At 36.5% G+C, this 17,684-nt stretch overlaps 1 protein-coding gene across 2 annotated transcripts in view; it reads left to right on the top strand.

The window, feature by feature from the left end:
- WDR89 (WD repeat domain 89) overlaps positions 1-17,684 on the top strand; it is a 55,410-nt gene that overhangs the window by 2,973 nt on the left and 34,753 nt on the right. The window contains exon 1 of one of the 2 annotated variants that reach the window (XM_078053795.1): positions 7,342-7,416. The exons of the other annotated variant lie outside the window; for it this stretch is intronic. The gene's annotated coding sequence lies outside the window, so the exon portion shown is untranslated. Of the gene's footprint in view, positions 1-7,341; positions 7,417-17,684 lie in introns of those variants that run through there. 2 annotated transcript variants of the gene reach the window in all.

Raw genomic sequence — 17,684 nt, 5'->3', positions numbered from 1 at the left:
TTGTTATGAACTGAAAACAAAAGTACCTTACTTTGCTTAAGTTGTTTTGGTCCTGTTCTCTTTGTTAGTATTGTTGTACTTTGGAGGCTTATATTTCCAGAATGGGTAATGAAAAAAAATATTGGAGGGGCGCCTGGGTGGCTCAGTTGGTTTAAGCATCTGCTTTTGGTTGAGGTCATGATCCCAGGGTCCTGGGATCAAGCCCCGCATGGGGCTCCCTGGTCACTGGGGAGTCTGTTTCTCCCTCTGCCCCTCCCCATGCTTGTGTTCATTCTCTCTCAAATAAAATCTTAAAAAAATATATTAGAAACTTGGGATAAGAATTAGACAATGAAAGCCTGGTGTTTTTCTAATAGTAGTTTTGGTTGACAGTCCTGTCCATCTGCTGGGCCCCTACAGCTTATTCAGGCCAAGTGTGGTTACTTCTGTATGCCTAGGATGCTGAAACAGCTCTGCAAGCAGTTATCTCACATACCATCCCTTTGGTGTGGAGTAACTACTGAACTCCTCCCTGCCACTTAATGTTCCTACTTGAAATCTGCTCAAGATTCACCTCCTACACAGAGCCTTTTTAATTAACCCCTTCTGTTTCATTAGTCCTCATTTGTTCTTAAAATGACCATAGACAAAAAACATTACTTGGGGCTTGTTTAAAGTGTAGGTTTCTGCACCTTACTTTCAGAGATTCTGATCCATTAGCTAGCTAAGTGAGGGTGTAGTGCATTTTACTGAAGTTTCCCAAAGATTTTTGAGGAAAAAAAATGTACTTTCTTAAACCCTTCTGGTAAAAATAATTCTTGCTCCTTAAAATATATTTTATATTTCTCCAACATTGTTGTCTCACCTTTTTTGCAATTCCAGTCTTTGAATCTTTTTAAGGTATGTTATAATATCAAAAGAGAGATCAGAACAGTATGACGCCAAGCAGTTATTTGATACTAGGAGAATTTTTTTTCATGGTGATGCAAGATAGAAAATCTATGGCATTTCTCCAGGTATTAACTTGATCCATTAGCCAGGATAATAATTATTGCTCTCATATTATTTGTTGGAATCTTTTGTAGCCTGAATTGGGAAAAAATAAGAAATAGAGAGCAGGTATTAATAACATAGTCCTTTGAAGAATAATCGAAAATTAAAAATAAAGCACTCCTTTTGTATTTATTTTTTCATGTTCTTTCAAAAAATAAAAATTCTTAATTCTTAAATATTATCGCATATAATAAGTTCTAATTATATACCTGATTTAATAACATTAAGAAAGTTTTAGATTAATTTCATTAAAAAAAATTGTCATCACACACTTTATAGCCAAACCCATTCTCAACTAGTCTATATCCTTTCACTGATTTTAGTAATAATAATAGTAATTCTATTATTAACATTATTAACATTTATGAAGGTCTTAGTAGAGGTCAGACATTTTTTGAAAGGTCTATTACCTGATTTAGTCTACTCTTAAAACATCCCAGTGTGTTGTTTGTTTTTTTTTATAAGAGAGGTAAGATCTTTAAAATTTTATTTATTTATTTGACAGAGAGAGACTGTGAAAGGGGGAACACAAGCAGGGGGAGTGGGAGAGGGAGAAGCAGGCTTCCTGCTGAGCAGGGAGCCCGATGTGGGGCTTGATCCCAGGACCCTGGGATCATGACCTAAGCCGAAGGCTTAACGACTGAGCCACCCAGGTGCCCCAAAACATCCCAATGTTTGGTTCTACTATTAATACAAGTTTATAGATCAGGAAACTAAGAGAGGTAGGTTAAGTAACTTGACAAAGTAACATAGCTCTAGGTAAGTCTCAGAGGGCAAATTTAAATCTTACAGACTCCAGAGCTTATGCAAAAAACTCTTCATTCAAATCACGCTATGTGATTTTTAAAGAATCTTTGCGATAACAAATATTTTTGAAATAGATAGGATTGTCTTAAACTACAGAAACAGTTTTTATATGCCTTGAGAAAATAATGTGTATGTATATACATATGCAATATCCACAAATATTTGTGTTTTAAACATATATTAAGTTGTTGACTGAAATCAGTGCTGATTTTCTCAGCCTTCCTTTCCCTCTGTCTTCCTAATATAAATAAAAAATGCCATAAACATAAGAGCTTTGGAAAAGAAAAGCACATAAGATATTTTATTAAAATATAGTTTATTATAGATAATAAAGATATCTGAGATCATGAAAAGATAAAAGGAAGACAAGAAGAGCTACAAAAGTGGGTCACAAATGACAAAGATTAGAAAAGGCTGCAAGAGCCAGTGGAAACTGATCACTAGTAATTCTGGGAAGAAACAGTTTATTAAAAAATCAAATTGGTTTGCTCTTTGATTTTACCTAGTGTCATACTTGTGTTTGGAAATGCACATTTTCCTGATTTTATAAGTGCTTATTATTAATTCTTGATTTAAAATTAATTACATGTATTTGTTTGAATGGGGAATACTTCATAGAAAATTTAATATTTACATGAAAATATGAAGAAGAGAGTGCATTTCTTTTCTTTTTCTGTTCCACAGCTACCAGAATCTCTATTCCAGAGGATTCATTGTTATAAGTTTCTCGTTTAGCCTTCTAGAGAGTCTTTACTGTTGTAGACATATATCTATATAGTTTATTTTTCATAAAATGGTAATATACTATACTGTTCTGGACCCTGCTTTTCTCATTTAGATATATATTGTGGAAAGATTTTCCTTTTCTTTTATCCAACAGTTAATGAATACTAACTTTGTGCTTAATAGTTGTTTTAAATGTTTTACATGTCAATTCTTTTGATCCCCATAAAATCCTATGAGTATTATCACTGGTTTGCAGAAGAAACTGAGCTGGTGGGAACTTAAGTAATTTGCTCCAAATGACTCTGCAAGTACATAATAGAGCCTGGATTCAAACCCAGTTTGGCTGCAAAATTACATTATGCTACTATATTATATTTCCTTTCCATATTATATAGAGCTATGTAATTTTTTCACATTTACATTATGCTCCAATATACATATATATATTTTTAGGATTTATGTATGTATGTATGAATGTATTTATTTATTTAAAGATTGTACTTACTTATTTGACAGAGAGAGAGAGAGAGCACAAGCAGGGGGAGTGGGAGAGGGAGAAGCAGGCTCAAGCAGGCTGAGCAGGGAGCCGGATGCAGGGCTCAATCCCAGGACCCCGGGATGATGACCTGAGCCGAAGGCAGATGCTTAACCAACTGAGCCACCCAGGTGCCCCTTATTTATTTATTTTAGAGAGAGTGAGAGCAGGGGGAGGGGCAGAGGGAGAGAGAATCTCAAGCAGACTTGCTGCTGAGCGAGGAGCCCGACACAGGGATTGATCCCAGAGCCCTGGGATCATAACCTAAGCCGAAATCAAGAGTTGGATGCTTAACTGACTGAGCCATCCAGGCGCCCCTGCTCCAACATATTAATGTAGCATAATTTATTTAGTAAGTTGACTATTCCAGTACTGCCTATTCAAACCTTTCTCATATTTTTTTTCTATTAGTTTGCTGGCATTTTACTTACTGCTTTTTCTTTTTTAACTATTCTTTTTGGGGTTTTCTTTTTTTTTAAACTGTTGCTGTACCTTCAAATGTTATACCACTTCAAGTATAGCATAAGAACCTTACAAGAGTATACTTCCGTTTTTCCCTCTCCCCTCCTTTGTATTATTGTTGTCATACATTTTATATCTACATATGTTATAAAACTCACAATACATAATACATTATTATTATTATTTTTGTATAATGTTCCAGCATTTCTAGAAATTTTTTTTCTCCCCTCTTCTACCATCTCCTCCTGTTCTGGAACTTCAGTTTCATGTATGTTAAATTGTTTAACACTGCCACTCACAGATCACTGATGCAATGATGATGATGATGATTGCAGTGTTTTTGTTCTCTGTGCTTCATTTTGGACCGTTTCTATTGCTATGACTTCAAGTTCACTGATCTTCAGTGTCTGATTTTCTGGTAAACTCCTCAAGTAGGATGGGATATAGTTTCAGATACTGTATATTTTATATCTAGAAGCTCTAATTGGGTGTTTTTTAAATCTTCCAGGGGCGCCTGGGTGGCTCAGTCATTTAGCGTCTGCCTTCGGCTCAGGTCATGATCCCAGGGTCCTGGGATTGAGCCCCACGTCGGGCTCCCTGCTCTGCAGGAAGCCTGCTTCTTCCTCTCCCACTCCCCCTGCTTGTATTCCCTCTCTCGCCATGTCTCTCTCTGTCAAATAAATAAATAAAATCTTTAAAAAAAAAAAAATCTTCCATTTCTCCACTCATTATGTTCCTATTTTCTTTTACATTCTTTAGTATAAGATTTTAATAGCTGTTTTAAGGTTCTTATCCATTAATTCCATCATCTTTGTCATCTTCGTGTGATTCTAATATTTTTCCTGCTTATGGATCATATTCTCCAGCTTCTTTGCTTAGTAATTTTTATAGTTTTAGATTTTGTTTATTCCTTTAAATAGTGTCAGACTTGATCGTGGTTATAGTTAAATTACTTGTCAGTTTAAGCCTGCTAGAGAGGGTCCAGAATAACCGTAGTCTAGAGCTAATTTGGCTTCACTGCTAAGGTCTGCATGATATACGGAATAAGTCAGCCAGGCTCTCCAGGTAATAACCTTATAAAGACTGCCCAATTCCCTTAGTACTCTGCCTAGTGGGAAAGCAGTTCCGGGCCTATGTGAACTTTGGGAATTGTTTGGCCTACTATTTTCCCCAGCCTGGTGGACTTTCACCCCATGCATGCACATATTAGTACTCGGCAAACAATTTGCAGAGACCCCCTACAGATCTTTGGGGCTCATTCTCTGTGTGGATTCCTCTCTCTAGTGTTCTGTCCTGCAAATTAATGGCTGCTTTGGCCTCTGCGAATTCCGCTCTTTTTCCCCTTAGTTCAGTGAGACTGCTAGACTTTGTTTTGGTTCCTCCTCCCATGCTACAGCCTGGAAACTGCCTCCAGCAGCAAGTTAGGGCAATCATAGGGCTCATCTCATTTGTTTCCCTTTTCTCCTGAATTACAGTTTTATGCTGCTTGTTTTCCAGTATATGAAAATGGTTGTTTTATATAATTTGTCTAGTTTTCTGGCTGTTTACAGTGGAACAGCTGTTATTATAACAGTTAATCCTTTATGGACAGAAATCCTCTCACCTCTACTTACTGTTTTTTGTTTTTTATATTAAAAAACTTATTGGGATGTAATTCATATACAATTCACCCATTTAAAATATGCAGTTCGGTGGCTTTTGATGTATTCATAGTTATGCAGCCATCACCACAATCAATTTTAGAATATTTTCATCACCACCCAAAGGAACCCCATACCCATAGTAGTCACACCCTATTCCCCCCTCCCCCCCCAATTCCTAGGCAACCCTAGACAATCACTAATCCACTTTATGTCTCTATAGATTTGCCTACTCCGGACATTTCATATAAATGGAAGCATACAATATGTAGTCTGTTGCTGGCTTCTTTCACTTAGCATATTTTAAGATTCATCCATATTATAGCATGTATCAGTACTTCATTCCTTTCATTCCTTTTTATTGCCAAGTACTGTTCCATCAGATGGATATATAACATTTTATTTATCCTTTCATCTGTTGAAAGACATTTGGTTTTACTTTTTGGTATTTTGAATAATGTTGCTATGGATAGTTTTGTGTAAGTTTTTTCATGGACATACGTTTTTGTTTCTCTCGAGTTACTTACTGGTTTTTGAAGCCCTTTATATTGTGGTCAAATTTGCCTTTTGTCCATGTGTGATTTAGAAATATGCTTTCCTAAATTATTGCTTCTCTTCCTATCTTTTTTTTCCAAGGAGAATTATTTTCGTTTTAGGTATCTTTTGTTTCATGGTTTTGTATAATATTTAGAATAGCCTTCTACCATGGTTTCTTATAGTACTTCTGTGGTTGTATTTTTATGCTTAAGTCTTTTAACCATCTCTTGCTTTGAGGAAGGAATCTAACTTGATATTCCCCCATAGTACCATTTATTGAATAGTCCATTTTCCCCTACTGACTTGAACTGTCACTTTTATCATATATTAAATATAGGTATATACTTGGGTCTATATTCATATTTTTACTTAGAATTGATACATCTGATATTTGTGTGCAAGTTCCATACTATTATATTTATTGTAGCTTTATAATATATTTTTACTTATTCTTGCTGTTTTCACTTGTTTATACAGTTTTCTTTATGTACTTTAGATTTTTTTTTCTAGTTCTTTTTTTTTAAATTTTTTTATTAACATATAATGTATTATTTGTTTCAGGGGTGTTTTTCTAGTTCTAAAAGCAAAATCCTTTTGCTATTTTTTTATTGGAAAGATAAAATAGTACTTTCATGTTTAAATCTTTGATCTAACTTTAGTTGGTTTTGAATATATTGTGAGATATGGATCTGATGTAATTTTTTTCACACTGATAATTAATTGACCTAATTCCATTTTTGAATAGTTCATCCTTTCTCCACTTATCTGTAATGCCACTTAGGTTATATATCAAGTTTCCATATGTGTATGGGTGTGATTCTGAGGTTCTCCATTGTGTTTCACTGGTCTCTTTATGTGTCTCTTTATCAATATCATTGTCATGCTTTAATTGCTTTAGAATAAGTCTTATTTACGAAAGTTCTCTACCATGTTCTTCAAGATTGTCTTGGCTAGGGGTGCCTGGGTGGCTCAGTTGGTTGAGCGACTGCTTTTGGCTCACGTCATGATCCTGGAGTCTCAGGATGAGTCCCGCGTCGGGCTCCCTGCTCAGCGGGGAGTCTGCTTCTCCCTCTGACCCTTCCCCCTCTCATGTGCTCTCTCTCTCATTCTCACTCTCTCAAATAAATAAATAAAATCTTAAAAAAAAAAAAAAGATTGTCTTGGCTATTTTTGAGTATTTGCTTTCAATATACATTTTAGAATGAACTCTTTAATTCCTATAAAAAACTCTGGACTTTTATTGAAATTACAATGAATTTATAAATTAATATGGAGAGAACTGATAACCTTACAATACTGAATGTTATCTGGGAATATGGTAAGTCTTATTTATTTAGGTTTTCTTAAATGTATTTCATTCTCCATATAAATCAAGTATATCTTCTGTTAGATTTATTTGTAGTTACCTTATATTTTTTGTCATTGTTATAAATGATATCTTGTTAAAAATCAAATATTGTAACTTTTTGTGGCTGGAAGATAGAAACATGCTTGATTTTTATGCATTGATCATATATGCAACAACTTTTTTCAACTCTCCATTAACTTAATAACTTATATGTATAATCTCATTTGTTCTTTATAGAAAAAATCATATCAACTGAGAACTATGACAAGTTTATTTCTTCTGTTGCAAGTATACATTTTTTTCTTTTTGACTAAAAAGCTTTAATAAAGGTAATGACATTAAATTCCACAAATATAATCATTTCATTTCTAGTAAGTACTAGCCAATAACATAAGCCCTACAGATAGGGTAAGACCCCCAAAATATGGACTGTTTGCTCGGGGAGATTAGATTGTTTTAGGAAGACTGTGTCTATAGTATGGAAATTGGACTAGAGAGCAGTAAGACTGGAGGCAGGGAAATCAGACCAAGTACGATGTTACTCCACCAGTTCAAGGGAGAGAAGATGGGAGACCTAGATCAAGAGACTACAAACAGCAGCCAGCTGCCTGATTTTATTTATTTTTAAAGATTTTATTTATTTATTTGACAGAGAGAGGCACAGTGAGAGAGGGAACACAAGCAGGGGGAAAGGGAGAGGGAGAAGCAGGCCTCCCGCGGAGCAGAGAGCCCGATGCGGGGCTCCATCCCAGGACCCTGGGATCATGACCTGAGCCAAAGGCAGATGCTTAACGACTGAGCCACCCAGGCGCTCTGGTTTTTTTACATTTTAAATATAATTTAAATACAATTGAAAAAAGCCACAAGAATATTTTGTGACATGTGTGAATTATATGAAATTAATAATTTTAGTGGCTATTGATAAAACTTTATTGAAACAAAGCCATGTCTATTCATTTATATCTATATTGTGTGTGGTGCTCTTGTGCAACAGCAGCAGAGCTGAGTAACCGACACTGACTGTATAATCCACAAAGCCCAAAATAGTTACTGTTTGGCTCTTTATAAAAACAACTCTGCGGGCCCCTGACCTAGATAGTGTCAGTGGGAGTAGAAAGAAATGGATACATTTGAGAGATATTTAGAAGTAGAATTGACAAGACATGGTGATTAATTGCAAATCGCAGTAAGGAAGAAAAACAGGAGTAAAGGATTATTCCCAGATTTCCTATTTGGAAAGATGAGAAATAGTAGTTTGATTTGTAGAAACACAAAATATGGAAAGCAGGTGAGATTTGCGGAAAGGAGCAGGAGTATGGAGCAGAATTCTGTTTTAGGTATATTGAATTTGAGGTGTAAGACAGAACTATCTGGGAAGCAGTTCTACACGTGGAAGAGACCTAGACATATTTACCCCAAAGATACAAACGTATTGATCCAAATGGGCACCTGTACCCCACTGTTTATAGCAGCAATGTTCACAATAGCCAAACTGTGGAAAGAGGCAAGATGTCCATCGACAGATGTAAATTGGACAGATGGATAAAGAAAATGTGTGTGTATACACACACACACACACACACACACACACACACACACAATGGAGTATTTCTCAGCCATCAGAAAGGATGAATACTTACTATTTATATTGACGTGGATGGAACTGGAGGGTTTTATGCTGGGCAAAATAAGTCAATCAAAGAAAGACAATTATATGATTTTACTTATACGTGGAATATAAGAAACAACGCAGAGGATCATAGGGGAAGAGAGGGAAAATGGAATGGGAAGTCATCAGTGAAGGAGAAAAACCATGAGAGACTCTTAACTCTAGGAAACAAACTGAGGGTTGCTGGAGGGGATGTGGGTGGAAGGATGGGGTAATTGCATGATGGGCATTAAGGAGGGCACATGATGTGATGAGCACATGATGTAACACTGGGTGTTACATGCAACTGATGAATTATTGAACACTACATCTGGAGGCAGGGAAATCAGACCAGGGAAATGATGTACTGTATGTTAGTTAATTGACTTTAAATTAAAAAAAAAGAGAGAGAGAAAGAGACCTAGACAGGTTTAGTATCATCAACATATATGTGCAGAATGAATGATGAGAATGGATGGTACTGCCCTTGTAGAGTACATATAGTGAGAAGAACAGAAGGTCTAAGGAAAAAACCTTTAAAGACGTTAACATTTAAGGAATGGATAGGGTAAAAAGAACCTGAAACAGAATCTGACAAGTAGCAGTTTGAGAGGTAAGACGATATCTTAGGGATTGTCTAACTAGGGCTGTGTGTGTGTGTGTGTGTGTGTGTGTGTGTGTGTGTGTGTGTGTGTGTGTGTAGGGGTTCTAGTAACCCATTTGTACTAGCTTAAGAAAAAAAAAAGGAAATTTATTTGAGGACTAGAATGAGTATCTTCTTATGGAAGTCAAAATCAAGAAAGTGCTGCCAGGCTTCCTGAGGGAATGGAGCCAGGCCTCTGGAATGCTATCAGAACTAAAGGCAGTGCCGTCCGTCTTTGTTTCTTGGGGTTGCATGGTCTCTCATTTGTTTCCTTCTTCTCTTTCTGCTTTGGCATGCGTATGTCAGCCTTACCCCTACTTCTACATTATTCCAATTTCAAACATACAACAGAGACTGACTGACTTTCATTCAAATTATGATTAGGAAAAAGAATCTAATCAGCTCAGTCCAGCCAGTGGATTTGCTGCTCTAGGGCCAAGTGTCCATGCCTGATCCAATAGCTGTAGTCAAAAGAGCAGGGTCATACAGTATTTTTTTTTTTTTTTTTTAATTTTTTTTTTTTAAAGATTTTATTTATTTGAGAGAGAGAGCATGAGAGGGAGGAGGGTCAGAGGGAGAAGCAGACTCCCTACTGAGCAGGGAGCCCGATGCGGGACTCGATCCCGGGACTCCAGGATCATGACCTGAGCCGAAGGCAGTCGCTTAACCAACTGAGCCACTCAGGCGCCCAGGGTCATACAGTATTAACATGTCTCCTGGGCCACACTGCTGGGGCTAAGCAGGGATGTTTGCAGAAAAGAGGAGTGTAAATTGGACAGTATCATAAAAAGAATGTACTATAAAGGGAGGCTACAAGTAAAAGAGTGTTTCTAGAAAAGGCTAGTAGTTAATACTGTTTTTTTTGTTTGTTTGTTTTGAAGATTTTATTTAGTTATTTGAGAGAGAGCATGAACTGGGAGTTAGGAGCAGAGGAAGAGGGACAAGCAGACTCCCTGCTGAGTGGGGAGCCTGACTCAGGGCTTGATCTCAAGACCCTGTGATCATGACTTGAGCCAAAGTCAGCCGCTTATCCTGCCGAACCACCCAGGTACCCCTAATTAATATTGTTAAATGCTGCTAAAAGGACAAACAGGAGAAGTACTGAGTTTTATGGAAGACTTGTAAAATAAAAATAGAAAAAACCTAATGTTAATTTTTGGTATTTCCTTACAATTTGAAAATAATTGCAACCATATTGTATATGGTGTTTATTTTTTTATTTAATATAATGTGTGATAGTTAATTTTATATGTCACTTGGCTAGGCCACGATACCCAGATTTTTGGGCAACCACTATCGTATTTGTTTCTGTGAAGATATTTTTTAGGGACGCCTGGGTGGGCTCAGTCAGTTAAGCATCTGTCTTCAGCCTAGGTCATGATACCAGGGTCCTGGGATTGAGCCCCGCATCAGGCTCCTTGCTCAGAGGGGAGCCTGCTTCTCCCGCTACCTGCCACTTCCCCTGCTTGTGTGCTTCCCCTGCTTGTGTGCGCGCGCCCTCTGACAAATTTTTAAAAATCTTAAAAAAAAACACCTTTTTAGATGGTTATTAACATTTCAATCAGTATGTATCTTTGAGATTATCTTAATTGGTGGGGCTTTATCCAATCAATTGAAAGAGAAAAAAAGACTGTTTTCCCCCCAGGAAGAGGGGATCCTGCTCACCTACTGTCTTTGGACTTGAGCTACATCAACTCTTTCCTGGCTCTCCAGTCCACTGGCCTACCCTGCAGATTTTGTATTTGTAGCCTCCATGATCCTTAAAATAAATCCAATAATAGAGGCAATTCCTTGCAATGAATCTTTCTCCATATATGTGTATGTATATATACATCTTATTGGTTTTGTTTCTCTGGAGAACTATAATATTTTTTCTCTATCAGTAAAAATTCCTAGAAAACATTTTTTTTAAAGATTTATTTATTTGAGAGATAGCGTGCGAGCAGGGGGGAGAGGCAGAGGGAGGGCGGGGGGAGGGAGAGAAGCAGATTCCCTGCTGAGTGGGGAGCCCCATGTGGGACTTGATCCCACGACCCCAAGAGCATCATGACCTGAGCCGAAATCAAGAGTTGGATACTTAGCCAACTGAACCACCCAGGCACCCCTCTAGAAAACATTCTTTTTTTTTTTCGTATTTTATTGGACTGATGTACATCTCACCATTTCTGAGACATAAAGCTAGCATAGAACTAAGAATGTAGAATAGCAAAGGGGAGGAAGCCACCCACAAATTTCAGTCAACTAGAAAGGTACATAAATCTTTGGATTGGAATTGAGGAAAAAAGCTGTTCAGAGCTGAAGGAAGGTCCTAGGTTTCTAACAAAAATCTCCTAAAGGCTCTACTAATACAAGGGTCAGTTTATGGAAGAACTCCCGAATTGCACAAAACTCCATTAGGCAGGAGAAATGGGCAGGACAGCAGGATGTGGGCTGTGGGGACAGCTGGTCTGCAGGAGGGATGGCTGGGCTGGAGGCCGCAGCTCCGGCCCAGGACCTGGAGGTTGGAGGCTGGAAGAAGTGTAGAGGCAGAGGTGAGTGCATTCACCCAAAGCCTGGGCCTTCCCAGTTGCTCTGGAGGATACGGCTTTTCTCAGACAAGGTAGAAAACATTCTTAATGAATGAAACACATTCATATTCTTGCAAAATAGTTTTTATATTATAATATTGCCCTTACTGCAGATACTATTATCTCCATTTATAGATGAGGAAACTGATTCAAAGAAATTATGAAATTAGCCCATTGTCCCACATCTGAAGAAGCAGGCACCTTTGGGGAGTCAACCTAGCTCACAACCCTTGAAGAGTCCCTCACCTTTAAGGCAAATACTTTGTCTATGCAATATTGTCCATCAGAAATTGAGAACAGGTACTGAGTTTGGGCAGGTTTCCTCACTGAAGAATAAATCGGAAAACCTCCATTTACCATGTGGACTAAAAAGCAGAAAAGCTGCCACACAGAAAAAGATGAAGTGGATATGTAAGAAGAAGAGAGGGTCCTGTGACTGTCTAGTTTATAGTTCCAGTTTCTTCTTGAAGCTTAGCTTCCTTTTGTCTTAGGGCTCAGTGAGATACTCTGTATCCTTATAATACATCTCTTTTTCTCTACATAATTCAGTTCCTATTATTTACATTTTTTAGAGTCCCAATAAATGCATATAGTAAATGGCTAGGGCCAATAAAACCATTATTTTAAACTACTACATTATAATCAATATTGATTTGTTCATTGTTGTATATATAATTTCACAATAAACATTTTTATATATGAATCCTAGTCCCACATTTCTGTGTCTTTGGTATAGAATTTTAGGAGAGAGATCACTGTGTCAGCGTATATGAACACTTAGAGCTCTTTTATGTATGGACAAATGCTTTCCAGAAAGGTTGCATCAATTTTTATTCCATTAGCAGTGTATGAGAACAAGGCAGATATATCATTAATGTGGTATCCTTGTCATCTGTTGTTTACATATACACTATCCCTTTCTTGAATTCAAAATACAATTTTTTTCTGGTGCCTGCCTTTGTCCCATATTTAAATGACTATGAAAATTTTAAATTCTACTGAAGACAGTTTTTGTCATTGCTTTAATTGCAAGTCATTTTATTGACTCAATGAATGTGAATGACAAATGACACAATATAAAAACTAATTCTGGGGCGCCTGAGTGGCTCAGTCATTAAGCATCTGCCTTCGGTTCAGGTCACGATCCTAGGGTTCTAGGATCGAGCCCCACGTCAGGCTCCCTGCTCTGCGGGAAGCCTGCTTCTCCCTCTCCCACTCCCCCTGCTTGTCTTCTGCTCTCGCTATCTCTCTCTGTCAAATAAATAAAATCTTTAAAATAAATAAATAAATAAATAATAAAAATAAAAAGTAATTCTGATTCTGTGTGAAAAAGAGTTAAGGAAAGCATATCAGTAGAAATAAAACCATTTGGCAGAATAACTGAAGGGAATGTTTAAATAAGTGTTCCCGTAATAGGCTGTGTAATGAAAAGATTAGATCGTGGTACGAAATTAAAAGCATCAAGGAGGTCATGTGATCTGTTTTCCGTTTGGTAAATTTTTTCTAATTTGAAAATAATGTGAAGGACTTGTAAATTTTTCTTTCAGCTTTTTTGATAAGACCTAAAGATTTAAGTAAAAACTTTCTTATTAGAGGAAATAACATAAATTCAGCAAGTAAAGCTCAACATTCTCTAAGAAAAAGAAAATAAAAACTAGGAACCCCTACCAAACTTAAAATTATTACCTATTTGTATAGTGATAAAAGTATAAAGTAACAAGCATGGTAAATTGGAAAAGGCATCAGAATAGGCCACTGGATGACTAAGTGTTATTTAGCATCACTGGGTCTGTTTCTTCATCTGTAAAGAGAGGAGAGTAGAATTAATATCTTTAAGTTCCCTTCTACCTCTAATTAAGTTTGTACCTAGCCTCCACTCTAAGAAAAACCTAAATAAAAAATATCTGAGAGATAATCTGCTTGATCCTAGGGATACAAGGAATTAAACAACACACTATACATGAAGGACAGCTTAGTATAGTGATTAAGAGCTTAGATTTGGGAAATTAGACTTTCAATGTTTGAATCTCAGCTCCATAACTTAATACCTGTTTAATCTTGGACCTCTCTTTGACTCAGTTTCATTTAAATTAGAAATCTACCCCATAGGGTTGTTCTGGTGATTAAATGAACTAATATTTATAAAGCTCTTAAAACAGTGCCTGGTACACAGTAAATTGTATGTGAAGTAAAATTATTTAATCTATTAACACTTAAGTAAAGAACAAATCCACATTTATTTCTTCTAACATCTTCCTAGAAATGAATTTTGGCTTTAAAAAATCCAGCCAGTTTATTTGTCAAGTAAAGGATCAGGGTGGGTAGGAATTAGTAGAGAGTTACAGTCAAGTGGAGGACAGAACAATTGCAAATATGTGTGTATCAGAAGTGAGAGAAAGGTTGGTTAGATTGTTATTGCAGAGGAAAAGAGGAAGATGACTTTTTAAAAAATAGAAACTAGGGCTCTTACAGAATTGCTAAATTTGCCAATGTGGACAATACAATTTGAGTTTTCTATTACAATGCCTTTTGCATTTTGAAAATTACTGTACTTAATTGCCCCTCCTCCCCAGTGCTGAAGCAGCTCTATAAGAGCTGTTGCTACCCCAGGCTAAATTTGCTCCCAACCCTAGAGATTTGAATAGGAATTTTTTAAAAAACAAATCTCCACAGAATCCGTATTAGACACTGGAGAAATTCTCTGGGGCCTTGTAGCAGATAGGGCTACATTATCCAAGAGACAATTAGATAAAAATTTCTTTGATAGATTAGAATTGGAATGAATGAATGAATGAATGAATTGGTAACTGCCTGGAAAACTGAATTTATTAAGCTTCTCTTGTTTCTACTCTGGTTTCCACAGAGAGAATCAGGAATTTCTTGTTCATCTTAACTATCTGGAAAGCTGTGGTCTGCCTGCCCACAGCTGTAAAATGATACAAGCTAAAACATGTAGTCCTTCTCTTTCTTTTTCACAAATCCCTTCCCTGTAACAGAAATTGGGAAAGAGATCCTAGTTTGTTAACCTAAGTCTACATCAAATAGGATGGTAATAAACAGTACTTTCCTTTTTTTTTTTTTTTTTTAAGATTTTATTTATTTATTTGACAGGGAGAGAGGGAACACAGGCATGGGGGGTGGGAGAGGGAGAAGCAGACTCCCCACTGAGCAGAACAGGGAGCCCGACTTCCCTGGGATCACGACCTGAGCCGAAGGCAGACGCTTAACGACTGAGCCACCCAGGCGCCCCTAAACAATACTTTCCTGGGCGCCTGGGTGACTCAGTCGTTAAGCGTCTGCCTTCGGCTCAGGTCGTGATCCCAGGGTCCTTGGGCGTTGGGCTCCCTGCTCGGCGGGAAGCCTGTTTCTTCCTCTCCCACTCCCCCTGCTTGTGTTCCCTCTCTCGCTGTGTCTCTCTCTGTCAAATAAAAACAAAACAAAACAAAAACAAAAAACAATACTTATTGTGGTTTTTAATAAAAAATATACTTAAAATTATAATTAATATTTACTTGATGAATTCTGTTGCTAAATTGATACTTTGTAACTTCAGAGTTCGAAAGAAACAGTAAGTTGACACCATATATGAATAGGTCAAAAGGATAGATTGAGCTGAAAATGTTTTAGTTCACATATTTATCTTAATGTGTACATTAAATGACTGCATATGGGTTAGTTTTTGTTTTTGTTTTACCTTTTTGAACCCATGTATTATTATACACCACACTAGCCTACCGGTGTGGAAAGTACTATGAAGGAAAACATGCTATTATGATTAAGTTTTTTGCTTTGTTTTGCTTTTAGTATACAAAATATAGTTCATAATGTGCTATTATAGGAAATGGTTTTTATTTCTATACAATTTGGTTACTTTGTTTTGGAAAGTGTATAGTTTTAAAAGCTTAAGCTACAGAATCCTTACCTAACAATGTTTATTCTAAAACAAACATTGGACAGCCATCAAAAAAAAAAAAAAAATCTTGCCATTTGCAACGACGTGGATGGAACTAGAAGGTATTATGCTAAGTGAAATAAGTCAATCAGAGAAAGACAAGTATATGATCTCACTGATATGAGGAATTTGAGAAACAAGACAGAGGATCATAGGGGAAGGGAGGGGAAAAATGAAACAAGAGGAAACCAGAGAGGGAGACAAACCATAAGAGACTCTTAATCTCAGGAAACAAACTGAGGGTTGCTGGAGTGGAGGGGGGAGGGAGGGATGGGTGATGGACACTGGGGACGGTAAGTACTATGATGAGCGCTGTGAATTGTGTAAGACTGATGAATCACAGACCTGTACCCCTGAAACAAATAATACATTACATGTTAATAAAAAAATAAAGATCTTACACTTGTTAAAAAAAATAAATCAGTAGACTTTGAGTAATAAATAAATAAATAAATAAATAAAATAAAATAAAACAAGCATTGGAAATTCCCTAAGTTTACTCAAAAGGATTTTCAGATTGCAATTTATTGTGATGGATTCCAGAGATGCTCTTAGAACTAAAGGTTAAGGTGGCCCAGGTTTGAGGCCAGGCCTTTGACCCCAAGGTTATCATGAATTTGATAAGGTAAGACTGATATCCTTCCGAGGCTGAAGGCTTATGTTTACTTCGTTTAGCAAGTATTTATTGACTGCCTACTATATGTAGACACTGTTGTAGTCACTGATAATACAGCAGTGAGCAAAACAGATTCAAGTTTCTGCCCCCATGGAACTTACATTCTTGAGGAAGGAGACAATAATTAAAATAAATACTAGTATTTTTACATATGTACATATATATTACATATATACATATATTACATATAGAGAATATGATAATATTTACTATATCCTAATGCATAAATATATCCCATGTCAAAGATAAGGTCTTTAACTTCTTCCATTAATGTTTTATAGCTTTCAGTGTACCAGTCTTTTACTTACTGGGTTAAATTTATTACTAGGTATTTTATCCTTTTGGATGCTATCGTAAATCGAATTTTCTTAAATTCCTTTTCAGATCGTTCAGTGCTGGTATACAGAAACAGAACTGATTTGTGTGTGTTGATCTTGTACCCTGCAATTTTGCTGAATTCATTTATTAACTCTAGTAGTTTTTTGTGGATTCTTTTGTGATTTTCTTTTTCTTTTTTCTTTCTTTCTTTTTTTTTTTACAATCATGTTATCTGTAAGTAGAGATAGTTTTACTTTGTCCTTTCCAATTTAGATGTCTTTTATTTCTTTTTCTAGCCTAACTGTTCTGCCTAGAACTTATAATACAGTGTTAGACAGCAGCAGTGAGAGGTAGATGTCTTTCTCATCTTGAAGAGAAACCTTTTAGTCTGTCACCATTGAGTATGTTATCTTTGGGTAGTTCATAAATGCCCTTTATCATGTTGAAGAAATTCCCTTCTTTCCTAGTTTTTTGAGTGCTTTTATTATGATGGATGATCATGGGTATTTTTTTCTTAATTCTATTAGTGTGATGTATTACATTGATTTTTCTTTGTGGAACCACCCTTGCATTTCGGGGATAAATCCCACACCATACATCATGGTGTATAATACTTTTAATGAGCTGTTGGATTTGGTTTGCTAATATTTTGTAGAAGATTTTTGCACCTGTATTTACAAGGGATATTGGTCTGTAGTTTTCTTGTGATGTTTTTGTCTGGTTTTGATAGCAGGGTAATAATGGCCTCACGAATGAGTTAGGAAGTGTTCCCTAAGGTTGATATTAAAATTTT

The sequence above is a fragment of the Halichoerus grypus genome, chromosome 8 (assembly GCF_964656455.1).
Source record: "Halichoerus grypus chromosome 8, mHalGry1.hap1.1, whole genome shotgun sequence".
NCBI lineage: Eukaryota > Metazoa > Chordata > Mammalia > Carnivora > Phocidae > Halichoerus > Halichoerus grypus.
Note: the sequence above shows the minus strand (reverse complement) of the source record. Positions and strands in the feature narration are given on the sequence as shown.